General features: G+C 37.3%; 1 long non-coding RNA gene across 1 annotated transcript; it reads right to left on the bottom strand.

The window, feature by feature from the left end:
* Positions 1-8,886: 8,886 nt before the first annotated feature.
* On the bottom strand, positions 8,887-20,673 carry LOC131280153 (uncharacterized). Its single transcript, XR_009187751.1, has 2 exons — positions 18,517-20,673; positions 8,887-9,295 (listed from the first exon to the last, which is right to left on the bottom strand). It is a non-coding gene; the product is annotated as an uncharacterized lncRNA (long non-coding RNA).
* Positions 20,674-22,462: the final 1,789 nt, after the last annotated feature.

Raw genomic sequence — 22,462 nt, 5'->3', positions numbered from 1 at the left:
CATGTCTGCCACTCCACCAGGAACATCAAGGAGCCCCTTACAGTGTTAGCATGGAAGTTGTAAAATTTCTCAGTTCATGGCACCCCTAGTGTCTCAGTAATTTTTTCACAGCACCCCTAGACCAAAATAAATACCGGACAGTTCTTTTTATGAAGTAGTTAAATACAAACAACTTAATAAGTATTCATGTCTTAACAATTTAACAGTCATTTGAAAAAATAATGTACGTAAATTAAAGGAAATGTATTTTTATTTAATTCTTAAATAACCACAATTATTTACAAATCAGGTGTGTGTGCCTATTGTGAACTGTGCAACTTCACAAATGTTATCAAATTGGACATGCCACTCTCATTTACTACTCCATATCGATTTCTACACAGGTTTTTATCACATCAGCCTCTGAAAACTCAGCTTTGCAAAGATACAGTGTCATCTAAAGGAATGAGGTGCAATCCAATACTGAAACTTTCATATAGTTTGATATCTAACAGATATCAAAAATGTAAAATGTCCCAAGGCATCCCTGTAACTCTGCTGTGGCACCCCAGGTTACCTAGGCAAACACTTTGGGAATAACAGAGTTAGTCTATACCTAAATCTCTTTCCTTCTTTTGTCAAGTACTCTTCTCCCAAGAAGCTTCTCTGGCTTCCTTTCTATAATTTCTTCTTCCTGATTTCTTTTTTCAGTAGCCACAAACTGACTTAGTAAGGCATGAGTAGATACATGATGATAGAAATAGAGATAGAGATAGAGATATAGAGATTAGAGAGAGAGAGATAAACAGATATGTAACCTGTATAACAGAGATCTCATTATAGTAATTCATCATTTAGAGACCTATATCCTGGTGAAGGACTCATTTCCTTTGCTCTCTGGGGTCTTTAAAGGAGTTAGCCCTGTTCTAATATTTTAAACACCAAATACATGAGGACACAGTTAAAAAATTAAAACATGTCTTCTCATACCTATAAAGGATGGAAGCTGGAAGGGATATTCCCTGTCCCCTTAAAAGTAATTCTATTCACAGTAGAAGCCGTGGTCCCTTCTGCTAGAATTTGCTCTGATACATTACCTTAAGGCTTTCCTGTTCAATTATTTTCAAAACCATATTAACAGTGGGAATCATTACAAACTATTTTTAAAGGGCAGAAGGACCATTTTAGCCTGTTATGGGAATTTCCAAGGACAATGAGAAAACCAATATTTTTATTCCAAAAAAAAATTAAATAGTCATTAGCTTTTGGAGACTAGAAAGCACGTTCTCATTATGAGAATTAATCAAGCACCTTCATTTTTCCTAATCTCAAGATACCTTCTGATTGTAGATGTGACACAGAGTCAATGGCAGGAGGAATGCAGTCATAGCTCATTAACAGCAACACATACTGTGAAACAGAGCTGGCAGCAGCCTCTCATTCTCTTCCTCAAAGTGAGAATTAAATCAAAATCAAATTGAACTTGCTTTATGCAGAGATAAAATAATACTGTGGGTCCCTACTCCCCCTCCCAAAAAAGTCATGATTTCTTATAAAGTACAATGAGAAAAAAGACTTAAATGAAACCTCTGCTTATCTTGTTAGCTACTTACAAAATTAGAGATTCACTTCCATGGTCACATCTCCTGTTGATATCATCTTATGGTACTTCAAAAGCACATGAGTAAAGGGTCCTAAGAAGCAATGGTAAAATAAAATAAAACAAACAACAAATATTTACTGAGTACCTGTTGCATAAATATCATATGCCTGGACTTTTTCCTTCACATTGCTGGAAATTGTATAAAGTATACACAAGCTTAAATTACCCTGCCTTCTGTGGAAATTATTTACATTGTGGTAGGAGGAAATAAAGAGATGCTCTGTTGGATGTTTTACTGGTGATTTCATCAACATTAAATATGAATGTGTAGGTGGCCATCAGGCTGCTCAGCTTGAGCAGAGCCCTGATTGCGTTTACTATACCTCTTCTCAGAAAAATGTGGCTATTTAGCATTTATATTGCACTTTTCGTCTCCAAGTCACTTTACAGAACCTCTCTGATTAATTCCCTCAATGCCCTTGCAAAGTAGTTATTACACTATACTATTAGGTTTCTTTCTGAAAGCTTTTGATGCCCATTTCCACTGCTTATGAGTGAACTGCATTCACCAAAAAGAATTCCTCTGAAGACTCATGTCCACAGTCAAAGAACAATTATCATCTAAAACCTTAATGTCTCACCTTTTTACAAAGAAATAAAAAGGCTTATAATTAATTCTGGATAGACAGAATGTCAGAACAAAGGAGAGCATATCTCACCAACATGAGAATTTTTCCTACTCTTGCATCAGTGCTAGAGCACCAGGAAACTCTCCCCAAAAATAATAGCATTGTGTCCTAATTTAAGACTCTCAAATATATTAAAGAGCTGTTTATTTTTATTTAAAAACTAAGCATCCATCACTCCTAACTTAATTACCATTTTTAAGCCAGCTTTTCACTACAACATTTGGATTAGCAATATAATTTAGGACAAAAATAAGGAAGTTGTATTTTAATGAGTTACATTTACATTTTTTCTGTATGTATTTCATTTGAGCACTTCCTTTTTAAAAAATAAAACTGAGCTCTTCCTTTTTAAAAAATAAAACAATATAAATATTTTTTGAAATCATAAAATAATCTTACTCCCTGACTCCCACACAATATTTGCTCAAATACAAATGTTTCAAAAGAAAGCAAACACATTAAGGTTCACCTAAGGGAGAAAGAGAGCAGAAAAAGGCAGAAGAAATAAGGGGTAATACCCTAAGGAAAAGTCTTTTGTCAATGCAGAGAAGTGGGCAGTATATACCCTAGGGCCTAATATACACAAGGCAAGCTTCCCTCCATACGTTTCAAAATGCCAGGTCAAGATGTACTAACAGTTGACAGAGGGGCATGGCTTCTTCACAGGCAATCATTTTTCTCCTTTCATATTTATTTTTCTTCATCCCAGAGATTAGCAACCAAAGAGATACATATGACAGGCATTTCACAATACACATTTTATGACTGTAAAACATTTCACATTAGAAATAACCAGCCAGTATTTTTGGCTTTAAAAAATAATTATTATTCAATGGTATGTGGAAAGCAGTAAGTTAGAATGTATTGTATGCCATTTCCAAAACTCTTTCTGCAGACCTAGGAGGATGTTTTTGGTGATATTACAATGCAGGCATTTAAAAACAATCTCTTGTTAAAGCCTTTCAATGGAAAGAGATTCACCACCATTGAAATGTATTTTAGTGTATTTTAGGATTTAGGAAAAGAAGATACCATGAACTGTAGTTAAAACTCTAATAAGCATATTCATTAGGCCAGATTCTCTTAGAATTTAAGATAAATTTGTCTGCTATCCATAGCAGGAAACTTTATCATTTTCATTAAAAAAGAGATTTTACTTGGGGCTGAGGCGGGCACATGGTTCTTGTTCAGGAGTAGTTTGTGTACATCTTAGAAGAATGGGGATGTTCCAGGGAGGGAAAACAAGGTATATTATGGGCTGTCACATAGAGATAGCTACTACTGCTACCAAAAGACATTCAAAGGCTCCCCAGTGTCCACCAAACCAAGACCTGAACCTTTGACTAGTATCTGACAGATACTAACATACTCACATTGCCTTCACATGTGTTTGTTGTTTTGTTTTGTTTTCCATAAAAGTAACCTTATTTTCCTCATCAAGCTCTCACCTAGTTGAGCAGCCTGGATAACTTGGATTTGCAAGCAATAGTATTTTAGTCTCTTTTGTTTAAACAGTTTAAATATTAAGTTTACTCAGTCTATTCAAAGTTAACCTTATATTATGATTAAGTAAAAGGGTCTCTCTTAGATAACTCAAGACTCTTTCGGCAAATGTCCAGCCTTCCTGGGTTTGCTCCCTCACCTCCAACCTCCCCAAGACTGCCACTGTGTATGTAAAAAGGACTTACCGTGCTCTCCCGACATCAGCAGGACGGGGTCCTCAGACTGCCGTGGCATCCTCTGGATCCACTGATCCCTGCTGCAGAGTAGCTGGATTGACTGGCCCCTGCCGTGGGACTGGCCATGTCAGGCTATGATCTGGGTTATGTTTGGAGCCTGTAGTTCCAGACATTAGTCCGCAGCCTAGAGGGCCCCACCTATGGCAATCTCTATGTTCTTACCTCAAGCTTCTGTCAGTCCTCACCATAGTCAGCATCTCTCTGCCACTTCCCTGGCGTTCACTGGAATTCCTGGGTCCCTTGCAATACTGCAGGTCCATGGGGAACCAGAAGGGCTTCTATAGACCTATCCAGCCCTTCCCAGCTCTGCTGCTTGGCCACCACCTGAACTTTCCATGTAAGGAGTGGTCAAATGCAAGACTTCTTCTTAATTTTGCATAATTAAGAATTAATTAATATAATTAATAAAATTTATTATTAGTCCTAGTAATCTCAGTCTCCCATGTACTTATCTGGATATTTCTATAATTCTTCACACCTGACCTATTTGGTCTCCCTTCTTCCCTAAGCCTTGGAAAAGGGGCAGAGAGACCTCAGACTTTATTCCTCTTTGTCAGTGCTTTCCAAGCTTTTTCATAACACATTAAATTTGATAGCATTTGAACTACACACTAAAGCAAACTGGAGGGGTTTGGGGCTATCTATATGTGACTGCTGAACAAATTCATTACATTTTCTTTATATTATAGATTTATAATAATAGAAATTAAAGGCAAAGTACTAGAAAATTATTAAATTTTGAAATCGTGTAAATACTGTGGTGGCTTGGAGCTATGAACCCCAGAAAAAGTCTTAAACTTAATCCATTCCTATGGGTGTGAACTCTTATAAACAGAACCTTTTGATGAGGTTACTTCAGTCAAGGTGTAGCACAGCTGAATCAGGTCCTATTACTGAAGGTCTTATACAAATGTCACAGAAAGAGAGAAAGCCAGGAGCAGCCAGAAGCTGAAAGTCAAGGGAATCCGGAAGAGAAGGGAGAAGCCAGGAGAGGCCAACATCAGTATTGCCATGTGACAGAAAAGCCAAGGACCAAGGACTGCTGGCAGCCAGCCCCAGAATGCCACAGTCTTCTGTGAGAAAGCATCACCTTGATAACATCTTGATTTGGGGTATCTCCTAGTCTCAAAACTGTGAGCCAATAAAACCCTATTGCTGGGAAGCAGCTGTGGCTCAATCAGTTGGGCTCCCATCTACCATATGGGAGACCCTGGGTTTATGTCCCAAGGCCTCCTTGTGAAGGCAGGGTCACCTGCACACTGTGGAAAGCCACTGGCCTGGGTGTAATGGACTGCCCCCTAGCCCACTGGCGCCACAGAGAGCCGACTCAACAAGGTGACGCAACAAAAAGGGAGACAAGCAAAAAACCGCAGAAGAGCACACAGCGAATGGACACAGAGAGCAGACAGCTAGCAAGCCGCAAAGGGTGGGAGGTGAGAAATAAATAAAAATAAATACAGACACAGAAGAACACAGAGAGTAGATAGCACGCAAAAAGCCACAACGGGGGGAGAGGGAAGCAGGGGGAGGAATCCTATGGCTTAACCCAACCCATTGCATGGCATTTGTTTGAAGAGTAAGAAAACTAAAACAAATACAAAATAAGATATTTTCCCTTTTTTTTTAGAGAAACCTGAGCTGGATTCTATGAGCACAAATTTTATATCAGATTTTACCCCTAGAATAGACAAAAGCAATTTCTGATCAAGTTTTTAACAACATGCTCTTCAAATTCTAGAGAGTCAACACTGATGAGAATCCTTATTCTCACAAATATGTAATAAGTTTAATACCATTTTCTAATGTCAATGTCTTAAAGTCATTCAAAATGTATAACATTCGAAATTATATTTAAAGAATTTGCCCACTATTCCTTTTCTTTCATTGACAAATATAAGGTTGAAATTTGTGGTGAAAATGCAAAAGCACTTCAAGTCCAGTCAAACTTTTTTCCTCATCAAGTATTCAAACTAGTGCTGACACTAATTAGCAGAACACACATGTATTGTAAGGGTAGTCACTCCACAGCTAGCTTGGGAACCATAAAAGGGTATATCTGCTGTATGTTGACAAAAATATCTGATTTATCAGAAAAAAGTCACAGCAGGGCACCTGGAAGCCCCTAGCAGGCCTCCCTACTCTCAACCCTGACTGCAACCCTGATACCTCTACCCTAGTCCCCGGCAGTACCATAGACCATGTGTCCCAAAGGGCAATGAAATACCCTGCCCGCCAACCGACTGCTGAAGTGGATGTCCAGGTGTGGAGCATCTCCTTGGCCACACATAGAAGAGTACTTGATTACATTCTTTTCAAGCCCCCAGACAAAACTGTTCTCATTCAGAGGCTACCAGCCAAGGCACACAGCCATCCTCGGCCCTACTGGGCTTTCCTGAAGACTAAGTTAAGTCAGGAGATTGCAGTAACCCGCTGGTAACACACAGGTTGGGAGGCTCTGGTCTGTTTTATTCTCGATTCCTCCTTAGGTACAAGGGGGAATGGATCTAAACAACAAAAGGGAAGGGGAATATTTTAAACACTTGCCAAACTCTATGATGTGAGGCCTCTGGACTCTGATTTTGGCATGTAAAAGCAATTCTAAGGTTTTTCCCCTTTTAGACAAAACTTGGATTCCAACCCTATTGTCTTGCTACTAAGTCCTGTTTTGAATTTCATAAGCTAAATATTAACACTTGTTTTTCATTTGCCTTTCCAACTTTAAGAATTTAATGTCTCTGTTCCCAAAGAAGTTATTTGCCTTGAACTGATTGCTAAGAAGTACATGAAAAGAAAAAAGAAAAAATGTTGTTAATATTTTTCAGTATGTTGACCCTGGGGCGTGGACATTCAATGCCCTCCAAGAAATAGATTCAACCTAAATCCCCAGCCCCATCTCTCCCAACTTCTCACCCTACCAGAATGCTGTCAGCAAAACCACTCAACATTCCTTGAACTGACAACATGATGTTCCCTTTTTTCTCATAATAGAAAACCCTAGAAAGGCCTCCCTCCCCATTTCACTGCATTAAAAAAAAAATCTATCCATTTCCTTCAAGATCCATTTCAAATCATTCATAGCAGAGGGCCCTTATATGTAGAAGTGGTGGCACTTCAAAGATGAAAGCTAGAGTATTATCAGAGTAAGATCTGGGCTGCTTATGTAATTACCATCTATCTCCTTCCGTGAGCTTTCTCCATTCACACTTTTGGTTACTTTGTGCTGAGTTATTCTTATTATTTTAATATGAAGTGCTAGTTTCTTGATAGAATACTCAATGGTTCTGAAGAAAAGAAAATCTTAATGAAATGAAAAAAGGAAATGCACTGGTTACTGTCCAAAAAGGTTAAATATTTCAGTCAGGTGTTTACCTCTTCCTAAACTGTAAAAAAGAAATATGATCAAAACTGGATGCATTAGCTCTATTAGCCTAATATTACTTATATGGGACAGCAGATAGTTGCAGACACTCTTTGAGAGATGCTCTCACACCTCATCATCCTGTCTAAAGAGTTCAACAAACCTCTATGGATTTGATATGATTTGATCCCTTGTTATCTGTTAGGGGTAGAGAACTACAGAGAAATGTCCCCATCCCCTGCCCCCTTGGAAGTTTTAAGCATTTCTGTAGCTGTTTGCACAACAACTCAAGAATATGTCATCCTCAAGTACTAACTAGAAAAGCAGGATGTGGGAAAAGATGTTTCATCTAGAGCACCCTAGCTTTAGAGAACTTCAAAGGACATTTCTGACAATAAACATACTGTTTAAGTATAAGTTATTCTTCTTCTAACTTTTCCCCACAAAAAGTAAAATAAGAAATATATTTCTTATTTGTATACAGAGGCACATCCACTCACTGAGATGATGATTTAAATCCAAGCTGTTAATAAATTTACAATGAAGATAATCTTAAAATGTACTTCAATGGTATACAAGACACTTGGAAAAATCACCCATTGAAATACAATAAATTGAACATGTATTTCGCTCCACTACCTATCAAAATCCCTAAAATAACAGTAAAGGAATAAAGGAGTTAAACAAAAAAGACAAAAAGACAAAGATAACTGTATGAGACATCAGATGAGTAATGACAAGAAAATTATAGAAGATGGACAATAGAGGAATGAGTGGTCATTGACTGCTCTGGTTATCTATGGCTCTGTAACAAACGATCCCAAAACTTACTGATTTAAAATAACTATTTTTTATGCTCACCAGTTAAGAATTTGGAAAGGACATGGCAAGACAGCTTGTCACTACTGTACAAGCTGGCACCTCAGCTGCAAAAACCCAAAATCTGGGAATGATTCACTGACTGGGGGCTGGAGTCATCTGAAGGCATTGTCACTCATATGTCTGAAAGTTAATGTCAGCTCTCTGCTGGGACCTCAGCTTGGGCTGTTTGTGGCCTTTTAAGTGCTCTGGATTTCCTCAGAGTACGGAAACCTTAGAGAACTCCGGGATCTAAAGGCAAAAAAAAGATTCCAAGGCAGAAGCTGTGTCACCTTTTCTGATACAGTCTTAGAAACAATTAGCATCATTTTCACTACACTCTATTGGTCAAACAGTCACTAAGTTTGGCCCAGATTCAAGGAGAGAGGACATACACTCCCACCTCTCAATGGAAAGAGCATCAAAGTATCTGCAGATTATATACTTTTTTTTTCTTTTTTAGGGTTTATTTACTTTATTAAAATTTATCCTCCCCCTCCCCCAGATATTTCTCTTGTCTGTCTGCTTATTGTTTTTTTTTTTTGTCTTTATTTATTTTTTTAATATTACATTCAAAAAATATGAGGTCCCCATATACCCCCCACCCCCCTCACCCCACAGTTAGCTAGAGGGGTGCTGATGCAAAATACCAGAAATCAGTTGATTTTCATAAAGGGTATTTATTTGGGGTAGAAGCTTACAGTCACAAGGCCATAAAGAGTAATTTCTACCCTCACCAAAGTCTATTGCCATGTGTTGGAACAAGATGGCTGACAGTGTCTGCAAGGGTTCAGCCTTCCTCATCAGTCTCCATGGTTCCAGTTTCTTCTGGTCTTAGCTGTAGGCTGGTATAAGGCTTGTGTCTCTCCCTGGGGCTCATTTCTTCCAAGGTTCAGCTGCTCTGCTCTCTCCACAAAGTCAGCATTAAACTATCAGGCTCTCTCTCTTGCCAGGGCCTCTGCCATGTCTAATGAGCTGTCTCTATTCCTTTGTGTTCTTCTCCTGTGTATTCACTTCCCAGGGCTCCAGCATCAAAACTCCAACTCTCTCCTCTGCCATGTAGTTTTCTCTGGGGATGGAGACACAATGTCCTACTGATGTGGCCCAACCAAAGCCCTAATCATAATTTAATCGAGTTAATTTAACCCCTGAAGTTAATGCAATATATATGCCCAGAGGAACAGACCACTTTACAAACATAAGCTAATATCTATTTTTGGAATTCATAAACAATACCAAACTGCTACAAACCATCACACTAACTAGCAACAGATTTGAGAATCCAGCTGTCTTCTACTAAGCCAGACACTAAAAAGATTTGCAAAAATTTAAAACAATGCTAATTTTCTGTTTAAAGATAAAATACCAAGCAACAATAAAAGTATTAACAGTATTTTTTTAAGAGCCTGAAGATGTTGGATTGTTAACACCTTGAGCCCATTATAACACCAAGAGACTGTTACATGAATCTCTCAAGATGCTGTCAGATGAAAAAATGGCACTGGACATAAAGAAACAGGAGGAAAAAAGGAATAAATTTCTTCTTGATCAAGATGGCAGAGAGATGCTTCAGGATGCCATCCTCCCACACAAGCTTTAAACAACCGGCAAAAACTGGAAGAAACATCTTTCTCAAAGCTTCAGCAAATTATTAAAGGACTACAGTAAAAGGGCAAGAAAAAAGTTACTTAAAAGCAGCATGATCTTGTGGCACCCTGGCTGGCCTCTGTCTCACTTCTCACCAGCTTGCCACAGAGACTGACCATAACCCCAGTGCTGATCCCTGGTCCCAATTCTGAAGGGAGTAGAGTGACCCTTGTGCACATACTGGAAGCATATATACGTCTGGACCAATATGTTTTGTGGCGGCCTGAGGGATTTGCTGCCCAGAACTTGCCTTGCATGTAGAAGGTGGTGCATAGTTTGCTCCTACAGACTTCTATGGGAGAACAGTCAAATGGCTACATGGGACAAGGTTTGCTGATTATAGGACATTCAGTGCAAAACCTGAGACTGTGCGAAAAGTTTCATTTATACTCATCCATGTAAATGGGGTAATTCATAGGTCCATAGGTGCACGCCCAAGAAAAGACACATGCACAGAAAGGATTAGAGTGGCCCTGTGCTTTGACTACAAGCTATACTCTAAACTTATTGCATGGGTAGATGAACACAGAATATCAACAGAGAGATGGGAATTATGAATATGAGCCAAACAGAGCTGAAGACCATAGTAACAGAAATTTTAAATTCCTTAGAGGGTTCAAGAGCAGATTGGAGTAAGCATAAGAAAGAAACAGAGAGCTTGAAGATAACAAATCATTCAGTTTAAGGAACAAAGAGAAAAAAAGAATGGAACAAAGTGAACAGAGTCAGAGGAAACTGTGGGATACAGGTGTGTCAATATATATATTATGGGAGCCCCAGAATAAGAAAGAGAGAAGATTCAAAGAACTAATGGCTGAAAATTTCTCAAATTTGAAGTAAAACAAGAATATACACCTCTAAGATGATTGGCAAACTCCAAACAGGATAAACCCAAATAATACACCCACACTATAGTATATTTTAATGAGAATGTTGAATGTTAAAGATGAAGGGAATTCTGAAAGCCACAAGGGGAAAGCAAAGTATCACATACAAGAGAGCCTCAATAATATTAAGTTCATCCATGAAGCCTTTATCTGTACTTTGGAGGAGAGAGACTGCAGGGTAATAGGAAGATTTTGCTTTTCATTTGGAACTTTATTTTTTTTCTTTGAAAATATGCTTCATTTATTTAAAGGGATTGTGTGAGTATGGGACCTACAGTTATTTCCTCCTGTTTTTATTTGGTAGTAAATACACATATACACATGGAAACATACACATACATGTATGATACTATACATTATATTTCTGGATGTCAGGGAGGCATACAATGCAAAAGCAATATTAACTGTTATCCCAAAACAGACAAACTATGAAAAACTGCTTCATTCCAAGGATGAAATTGATTTTCATAATTGATTTTCATAATTGAAAATCAATTAATATATTTCACCAATTAAATTAATAATTTTGCAATATATTTACCTTTAATCAAAATGTTCATAAAGTAAAAGGTGAAAATGAAACATATTTCTAATAAAAAGATATAAAAATATTATAGTTGTTATTCAATGTTATTCTGTGTATTAGTAAAATTAGAAATATGAAATAAATATAATGTTTGAAATTTGAAAGGAAGGGGCAATATTGCTTTTTTCTTACATGATTAATATTGCATACTTGGAAAACTTAAAGTATTCTATTGAAGTAATAGCAAAATTCAATTGTTAATTCTTAATAAAAGTACGTGAATAAAGCAATTGTCTTTGATACGTAATTAGGCCACTGCTCTCTAAGTGCATTGGAAGAATGTATACAATCCAGATCAAATGAATATTTAAATCTTTTTTTTTTTTACTTTTCTTTTAGGTACCCAGGGCCAGGGATTAAAACCCTAGACATGGTATTTGGGAACACTGAAAACGTTATGCTCAGTTATATGTGCCAGATAAAATGCTCATGATAAAGTGACACTTATTGTATTCCACTTATACTCTATGTTCAGAATAGGAAATTTCATAAAGACCGAATGTGTATTAGTGTTTGCCAGGGCCTGGGAGAATGGGGTTTAGGGAATGACTGTTGATGGGCATGGAGTTTCTTTGGGGTGTGGTGAAAATATTCTGAAATTAGATAGTGCTCATGGTTGCACAAATCTCTAAATAGCCTAAAATCCCTGAATTGCAAACTTTCAAAGGCTTAATTTTATGGTATGTAAATTTTATCTCAATAAAGATTTAAAACAAAAACAAAGTTACCACCATCTACCAGGTCTTGCCCAGAATTCCAGACTGTTTTTATGTTCAGCAACTATATAAAGCCAGTTTTTGTGGTTTTCAAGAATAAATCTTGCTCTATTTTTAAATGTTTATTTATCCTATCTCCTACTAATTAACATTTAAGCTTATTCCTATTGTTACCACTATATTTATTATAAACAGTACTGTAAGGAATATGCATATACATATAATGTGGCACACAATCTGAGTTTAATTATAAGCTGCATTGGTGGGTGGGTTAAGAAACATAAACAATTTGATGTATATTGAAATACTGCCTCATCTAAATATGTTTTTCATTTACATTTATCAATATGACAGAAAGGTATGTAATTAACTCTGTTATCTTATTCTATATTAATTTTCTCATATACTCCAAATGTTTTTGTTATTTTCTTGTGTACTTCCAAGGTGATAGTTTGGAATATTTTTTCTCATAATTTTTTATAAATATTTTGTTCTTGTTTAATAATTGCTAATGAATAGCAATGAGTCTTATAAAAATAGAAAATAAAGCACATCTAAACATCAAAAATAATAATAATAATAATAATATTAAGTGATAATTTCTCATTGGTAACCATGGAGGCAAGAAGGCAGTGGGACAACATATTCAAAGTACTAAAAACAAAAAATTGTCAACCAAGAATTCTATATCTAGCAAAATTTCTTTTCAAAAATGAGAGATTAAGACATTCCCAGATAAACAAAAGGTGAGGGAGTTTGTCACCACTAGATTGGTCCTAGAAGAGATGCTAAAAAGTGTTCTGCAGGTTGAAAGGAAAGGACAATAGACAATAGATTGAAGTCACATAAAGATCTCTGGTGAAGATAACATAGGTAAATATAAATGCCAGGATTACTATAATTTTGAATTTTTAACTCTACTTTTTACTTCCAGGATCTAAAAGGCAGATACATAACATGCAATGATAAACCAATGGTTTGGGACTCATGATGTATAAACACATAATTTGTGACAAAGAAACTACATAAAGGTAAGGGAACAAAGGGGTATAGGAATATAGTTTGTATAATCATTCGTTAAGTTGATATCTAAGCAAACAGGATTGTTACAGACATAGGATGTTAAATATTAGTCCCGTGGTAACTACAAAGAAAATATCAGAGAATGTGCAAACCCCTAGAGATAAAAATTAGAGTACAGGCTGCCAGGGTTTGGGGGTTAAGAGGAATGGGGAGATGATGCATAGTGGATGTAGGGATTTTCTTTGGGAAAGTTTTAGTAATGGAAGGTGGTAAGGGTACTACAATATCTTAAATGTGATTAATTCCACTGAATGGTATGCTGGGGAGTGGTTGAGCTGGGAATATTTATGTTGCATATATCTACCCACAATTTTTTTAAAAAAGAGCAACTAAAGAGACACTAACAGGTAAATGCAATATGTGATCCTGGCTAGGATCTAACAAGAGAGAAGAAAGGCTTAAAAGGGCATTATTGAGGCATGTGAAAAAAAATTAGAAAATTGGAATATAAACTGTAAACTTTCTATCAACACTAAAGTTCTTGAACTTAATAATTGAACTTACAGTGGGTACAAAAGTGAATATCCTAGTTCTTAAGAAATGTACATGGCAGTACTAAGTGTTCAAGGAGCATGATATATACAACCTACACACAAGTGTTCAGACATTGGATTGATAAAAAGACAGACAGATAGATGGATTTACAGATTGATGGATAAATAGAATTATATAGCAAATGTGGCAAAGTGTTAAAATTAGTGGTTCTGTGTATCTGGGAGGGTTAGGTGTATGTTAGAATTCTCTGTATGTGGGGTTTGTATTATTTTTGTAACTTCCCTATAAGTTTGATGTTATTTCAAAATAAAAAGTTTAAAATATGTTATTGACCAATATAAACCATGGTCCCTTACATTTGTATATATGTATATTATTCAGTGTGTGTTCATGTGCATTATATCTCCATTTTAATAAAGGGAAAGGATCAGTTTACACACTGATCTATAGAACCCCTCAATCATTTTCTCACATTCAGCAACTGGGTATCTAATAGTCAGGATTTTATCACCCAGCCCCTGGCAGAAGACAGTAGAATTCTTCTAGAAAGAAACTGATCAACTACGGGAAAGTGAAAAGTTTGACATTTTGGAGTCTCCTAATAAGAGGATCCATTCCCCCAGGATCATCGTACCATCAATAGATAGGCCCCACCCATACACAGAGTCTACACCCAGCTTTAGTGTGCCTCACTTAAAGATGAATGGGCACCCTAAAATCCCCAGGCATTTTGGGAAAGCCTCTGATGTGTAAGACAAGACCAAAATAAGTAAACAAAGTAAAGAAACTGAGAGGAAACAAAGAGTGCATGGAGAAGAGGAATGTGTAGTCCTTGACTACTCGGATCATCTGTGGCTCTGTAACAAACTATCTCAGAAATTCAAAAAATTACCATTGACTTCCTAAATTATATAAGATCTTGCTTCAAGTAAACAAGGAAGGAATGCTTAAAGAAACAATTAGAGAACCTGAAATTTTAAAATAGGATAACCAAGATGAAAAAGTTTTGATGATTTTTTAAAAATAAAATTGTGGAAATCGCCTAGACATCAGAGCAAAAACATAAAAAGATGGAAACTAGAAAAGAAAATTAGAGAGTTGGTTTAGAAAGGTGCAGCATTTTGCTTAAAGTAGTTTCATTTAATAAAAGAAAAGGAAAAAGTTAGAAAGCACTGGAAAGGAAATTATTAAAGAAATAATTTTTTAAAATTTCCCAGAGCCAAAGGACATGAATTTCCATATGGAAGAGGCTTACACACAGCCAAGCCTATAAGGAGGGAAAAAAATGTCATATACGAAGAATGAGGACTCAAAATTTAATCATGGGAAATGAATGTGGCTCAGGTGACTGGGCTCCTGCCTACCTACCATATGGGAAGTCACTGGTTTGGATCCCAGTGCCTCCTAAAGAAGACAATGAGCTGGCATGATGGGCAGGTGCAGCAAGTTGACACAACAAGATGACACCACGAGAGACGTGGGAAGGAAAAACCTAATGAGAGATACAACAAAGCAGGGAGCAGAGGTGGCTCAAGCGATTAGGTACCTCCCTCCCACATCAGAAGTCCTGGGTTCTGTTCCCGGTGCCTCCTAAACAAAGAAGGAAGATGAACAAACTCAGCAAGTAAAAAACAACAAGGGGGTGGGGAGAAATAAATAAATTAAATAAACCTTTTTAAAAATGTAATCATAACTTCACAGGAATACTGGGAGTTAGATGACAATTGAATAATGCCTTCAAAGTTATAAGAAAAGACTATTTTCAACTTAGAAGTCTATTAGTTGAATGGGAGACATTAAATGTTTCTACAAAACTTCTTTCTCATGCACCCATTTTCATCAGACCACTGGAGGAAATGTTCCATTAAAAAACAACAACAACAACAACAACATCTGCTGGGTGCAATACCCCAGAAATTGGTTGGTTTTTATAGTGGTAATTTATTAAGTTAAAAGCTTACAGTTGAGTGGCTGTGAAAATGTCCAAATCAAGGCATCATCAGAGATGCTATCTCACCAAGGGTTGGCTGCTGGTGATCCTGGACTCCTGTCACTGGCAAGGCACAATGGCAGTTCTGCCAGTCTGAATCTCTGCCTTCTCCTCCAGGCTTACTTTCTCCCCAAGCTCAGCTGTGGGCAATCAGGCATATGGCATATGGCTCATGTCTCCCCTCTCCTCCAGGCCTCTCTCTCAACCTCTAGGGGAACTGCTTCTGTGCCTCTGTGCACCACTGATTCCAAACTCCAGCCTCTGGGACCTCTCTAGGGGTTCTACTGTTTCTGCCACTTTCCTATGTGTGTCTCTGTGTTTGTGGCTTTTTCTCTCTCCTGTTTATAAAGGACTCCAGCAAGAGGACCAAGACCCAGCCTGGGTCACACCTCATTGAAGTAATCCAATCAAGGACCCCCAGCTGAATAGAACCTAGTCAAAGATTCCACACCCATAGGAATGGATTAGCTTCAAAAACATGATCTTCTCTGGGATTCACAAAATTCTTCAAATTGCCACAGTGAGAAAACAAAGAAAATAAACCAAAGGCCCAGGAAATTATAGATTCAACACAGGAAAAAAGGTTAAGGTAAGACTGGAAGGGCAGTGTAGCAATTTGATATTATTCATGAGTTCCAAAAATATATATAGATTATATTTATAAACTGGTCTATTCCTCTGGGTGTGAGACCCTTTGATTGCATTAAATTTAAAGGTTTTATGTTTACTTCATTATGTCAAGGTTAGGTTTTGATTCAACCATGTCATTAGGGCATGCAGGGTTGAGTCCCTATCCCTTGGTGGATTATATAAACTGACACTCAAGAACACACAGAAGAAGACACGCAAGAAAAGAGGAAGGGAGCTCTATAGATGTGAAAAAGGATTTTGTGGCCCTGGGAAGAGAAGTAAGCCATTCACCTGATTGTATGCTACTGAAGAGAACAGAGCAGCTGAGCCCTATGCCAGCCTACAGCTGAGATCAAAAGAAGCTGGGCCCATGGACTCTTAAGAGGAAGGAGGAAGGTTGAACCCTCGCAAATATTTTCCACCATCTTGCTTCAACACATGGCAACTGACTTTGAGTGAGGAAGTAAACTTGAGTTGTTTCTTTAGGGTCTTGTAACTGCAAGCTTTTATCCCAAACAAATGTCCTTTATAAAAGCCAATAGATTTCTGGTACTTTGCCTCAGCACCTCTTTGGCTGACAAATACAAGCAGCTATGCAGCAGGCATAGAAAATAATTCACACTGAATGAAAGCAAAAAAGGTAAGGAGAGATATCTCCAAGAAAAAAAATTTGAAAATATATTTGACTGTATTCAGAGAGTTTTATATATACATGCGAAACTAAGAAAATGAAAATAAATGATTATTAACTCCAGGAAAAACAAAGAGTCATGTAGAAGGAAACGGAATCATAACATTGGACATGGAGAAATGGACTTGGCCCAATGGGTAAGGCATCTGCCTACCACATGGGAGGTCTGTGGTTCAAACCCTGGGCCTCCTTGACCCGTGTGGAGCTGGCCCATGCACAGTGCTGATGTGCACAAGGAGTTCCATGCCACGCAGGGATGTCCCCCTCATAGGAAGCCCCACGCACAAAAAGTGCGCCCAGTAAGGAGAGCCGCCCAGCGCGAAAGGAAGTGCAGCCTGCCCAAGGATGGTGCCGCACACACGAAGAGCTGACACAACAAGATGACACAACAAAAAGAAACACAGATTCCCGGTGCCCCAGATAAGGATAGACGTGGTCACAGAAGAACACAACGGACACAGAGAGCAGACAACGGGGGTGTGGGGGGGAGAGAATAAATTAAAAAATCTTTTTTTAAAAATTGGACATGGCTCAACTATGGACAATTTTTACATAGTCATAGTACCTACAAAGTATTAGTAAAAAATAGAATTACTTACAGAAGAATGGAGAGGAAACGTGGGGGAAATGGGGGGAAATAAAAGAGGTCAATCTTTAAGTTCCATAGCAGGAGATAGTTTAAAATGAAAAAAAAAAATCAAGAAAAGGCAATATAAGTATATTTTTTAGAATTATGGGGGCAAATATCAGAATAAACATCTAGGAAAGGCTAAATTAGTTGCCTCCAGAGAGTGCAACTTTGGAAAGGAGCAGAGAAGTACTATTTTTTGTTATATATTATTGTACTTTTTATCTTTTTAAATTATGTACATCATTACTTTAATAGATTAAAATCTAAGGTTATGATAAAATTGGAACATCACTCTTTTGAAAACACAAATGAATTAATAGTGGTAGGCACTGATCATCAAAGACTATTAATGTCACAAAAAGAAAGAGACTACCAGGTATTGGGTGTATCCTGACATAAGAGTATAATAGTAGTCCCAATCCCAAATCAACTCTGAATCAGAATCTGAATCTGATCAACACTCTAGATCCCACTACTAAATTACAGGAAATACAGAAGATATTAAATAACAACACAGCAATATGATCAGCAAAATCCAGACTGCGGAAAACTCTATGGAACAAATAATCCATCTTCTTCATCTGCCAGTTAGGAGGGAAAATGGAGGGGAAATCTATAGACTAAAAGCAGCTTAAGAGACAGATAAACCAAGTGCAATGTGTGACCCTTATTTGAATCCTTTTAAATTAAACATATATATATCAAAGCATGAAAGGGCAAATTCCAAAAGATTACATGGGCATACACATACGACATTTATGAGAAACTGTAGAACACAGACCTCTATAAACTACTGGCACTTAAACACAGACTGCCTGTCACCCAAATCTGATTTATTCTTGCCCTATAAGAAAGCAGGAATAACAGGGATTGAAGTCTCTCTGTAGAACTCAGCTGCAATTCCCACAGTTAATCAGTAGCTACCCCAGCTCACCTCTCTGTTGGAAGCTGGGAGAATCATCAGCAGTGGTTTCTCTTGCTGACCTTTGGATTGCGCGTTTCCCCAGTAAAGCCTCTACCCAAACAGGGTGATCTTTTGGAATTCATCCTTTGCCATCTTGCACAACATAACCTTAAAGCATAAGAACTCAGAAAAGTTGAAAGTAAAAGTCTGGAAAAAGAAAGACCAATTAAAATTAAAGAAAGCAGGTTTTGCTTTATTATATTAAACAAAATAGACCTGAAAGCAAAAAGCTTTATCAGGGGTAAAAAGAGTCACTTCACAGTGAGAAAAAGATGCTATAACACTTCTAAATGTGTATGCATCTATTAACATAGCTGTGAAAAATACATTGCCAAAGTTGACAATTATAAGGAGAAACTGCTATATTTACTACCACTGTGGAGATTTTGATCAACCTCTCTCAGCAAATACTAAATCAAACAGACATGCACACATGTACACAAACACACACAAAAGGTGAGGAAACAGAATATTTGAACACATAAACTTAAACTCTACACCTAATATTGAAAATAGACATTCTTCTCCACACATGGAACATTTATCAAAAAATGAATCACAAGCACAGAATGCAGATCTCAAAATTTTTAAATGAGTTTCATGCAGATCACATTGTTTGACCACCATTACATTAAATTATAAACCAATAACAAAATGGTGACAACATATGCAAAAAAAAAAAGGAATTTTGAAATTTTGAAATACATATATAAATAAATCATGGATTAAAGAATAAATCATTGGCAGTGGACTTGGTCCAGTGGTTAGGGCATCCGTCTACCACATGGGAGGTCCGCAGTTCAAAGCCCGGGCCTCCTTGACCCGTGTGGAGCTGGCCCACGCCCAGTGCTGATGCGTGCAAGGAGTGCCCTGCCACACAGGGGTGTCCCCCGCATAGGGGAGCCCCACACGCAAGGAGTGCATCCTGTAAGGAGAGCTGCCCATGCGAAAGAAAATGCAGCCTGCCCAGGAATGGTCCTGCCCACACAGAGAGCTGACACAGCAAGATGACACAACAAAAAGAAACACAGATTCCCGTGCCACTGACAACAACAGAAGCGGACAAAGAACATGCAGCAAATAGACACAGAGAACAGACAACGGGGGGGGGGGAAGGGGGGGATAAATAAATCTTAAAAAAAAAGAATAAATCACATTTAAAGGAAATACCTAGAACTGAATAATGAAATATGTATATATGTACACACACACACACAAAGAAAACCTTCTTAAGCTATAGGATGCAACTAAAGTGATACATGCTAAGAGATTTATAGCCATAACAGAGTTAAAGAAAGACATTAATGAACTAAATATTCAGATTAAGAACAAAATTCCTAATATTTACTGAATGCCTACTCTGTGGCAAGCATTGTTTCAAGTATTTTGCATGCATTGCTCATTTAATCATCATAAAAGCCCTCTAAGGAAGTACTATTATTATAATTTTCCCATTTTTAGAGATAAAGTAATGGAGCTCAGAGAGAGAAAATAACTTTCCTAAAATCACACTTCTGGGAAATAGAGAATTAGAATTTGAAACTTGGAAAAGCCCATGCTTTTAACCACCATGCTGAACTGATACAACCCATTGTAGATACAAAAAGAACAGCAGAGTAAACTCAGTTATAGGAAGGAAATAATAAAGACTAAAGCCAAAATTAATGAAACAGAAACACAAGGGAAAATGGGATCAACAAACCAAAAGTGGCTTTTCAAAGGCTAACAAAACACACAAACTTCAAGCAACCGTTCTAGAAATTGGAGGGAAAAAAAATACAAAAAGATTTCAAATCATACCCATTAGGCTGTAAGAAAATAAAAAGTCAGACAATATCAAGTGTTGAGGAAAAAGACAATGACACCTGTTAGGAATATAAAGTGGTACAACCACTTTGGAGAACAATTTGACAATCTCTAGTAAATTTGAAGAGATTATGCATTTTAACCTAGCAATTCTATTCTGATGCACATACTACGGAGACACACTCGTATGGGTAGCCAAGGAGGCAGACAGACACCAGAATGTTTCTAGCAGCAATAGCTGTAACACAACAAAATCAAAAACAACCTTAAATTTCTATTAACAGAAAAATGGCAAAATGATCTATAACATATCACATAGTATTCCAGTAACAATGAATAAAATAATGAAAATGAATGAACCACAGCTAAACTGATAAAAATAGATAAATCTCAGAAACAAAATGTTCAGAAACTATAATACCATTTATGTGAAGCTTAAAAATGTATAAACAATACTGAATATTGTTCTATAAAACACAATTTGTATAAAATACAATGATATAAATTATGATAAATATTATTAGGGAAAATAATGATAAACATCAAATTCAAAAGAAAAAAATCTATATAACCACAAATTATAACAAAGGTTATTGAGCTGGGTCCTCCAGGCCAAAGTCCCAAAAAAGGGAGACTTTATTTCAGTGCACCACTACAATGAACCAAAGGTGCCCTTATGTAAGTATTTCATTTATGACAAGAGATTAGTATATTTTAATTTCAGATAATTCTTTATTCAAGAAGAGCAACTTCTACACAAATGTCCCCTTACAAGAAACCAAACCATGTGGTTTCCATTGTTGTGGTTCAGATACAACCATTTTGTCCTGTGGAGACATCTGATTAATCATCATACAGAGACAAATTTTATTCAATGCAGGACGTGTAGTCAAGGGAAAATTCCACAGCAACACCAAAATATTCCCAAGAGACAGTTCTGAATACCAATTAATCATATGCAGATATTTTACCTATAAGAATAAATTATCAAATTTATTCTTCAGAATCCCAAATCGTTAAAATTTAGCTTTGAGATAGAATCAAACTTTCAGATGCACTAGCACACACCTGGATATGTGCACCCTTTCCCCTTGCCTAAGCCAATCAATATTTGGTATTGCAGCTACCAGGAATTAGCATCTGATTCTATCACTGCCTTTTGAGGTTTGAAGTTCTATGTACTCCCTGAAAAACATGTTTTAACATTAATCCAGTCCTGTGAGTGTGAACCCATTGTACATAAGACCTTTTGATGAGGCTATTTCAGTTAAGGTGTGGCCCACTTCAATCAGGATGGGTCTTAATATTATTACAGGAATCCTTTATAAGTAGGGTAAAATGCAAACAGAGAGAAGGTTTCAGAGGGTTCAGCAAGAAGCTGGACATTGACAGAATCCAGAAGAGAAGGGAGAGTCCTGAAGATGCCCTGTGTCCCTTGCCATGTGAGAGAGGAGTCAAGGATTGCCAGCAGCCAGCTCCAGAACGCCACAGTTTTCAGGCAGAAAGCTTCGCTTTGCTGAGGCCTTGATTTGGACTTTAGTCTCAAAACTGTAAGCTAATGAATTCCCATTGTTTAAACCAACCTATTTCATGGTATTTTCTTGAACAGCCTAGGAAACTAAAACACTGCCAATGAAGTGCCAAGAGATATTTGCTGATAATTCTGAGACAGAAACTGTTGAAGTTGAGAGGATGAAAGATCTGGAACTACTGCTGTCCTGCCCCCAAAGGATCAAGCTTTTCTGAGAATGGAGCTCAAGTGGAGAGAGGAACAGAGCTGAAAGAGGGAAAGAAACTCAATCCCATTTACACTGTTTGATTTCCTAATCAAGCCCTTGCACCCTACACAGGGATCTTCCAAACAGTTATTTAGTTTGGTGAAGGTCAGTTGGTTTTTGGTCACAACTGAAAAGGTCTTAAATTATTATAACGATAAAGGATATATGAGGCAGAGGAGGTTTAGCTTTAGCAAACAGTGTCTTGCCAAGCCATTACCCCAGCCTGACTCCCAGCAATGAGGAATCACAAAGCTGGCCTGTAGCTATGATGCATTTGTGGTGAGCTAGCATTTATTTTATCCTCCATATTAATATCTGTTCTGCTGTTACAG

The sequence above is a fragment of the Dasypus novemcinctus genome, chromosome 2 (genome assembly GCF_030445035.2).
Source record: "Dasypus novemcinctus isolate mDasNov1 chromosome 2, mDasNov1.1.hap2, whole genome shotgun sequence".
NCBI classification, from domain to species: domain Eukaryota; kingdom Metazoa; phylum Chordata; class Mammalia; order Cingulata; family Dasypodidae; genus Dasypus; species Dasypus novemcinctus.
Note: the sequence above shows the minus strand (reverse complement) of the source record. Positions and strands in the feature narration are given on the sequence as shown.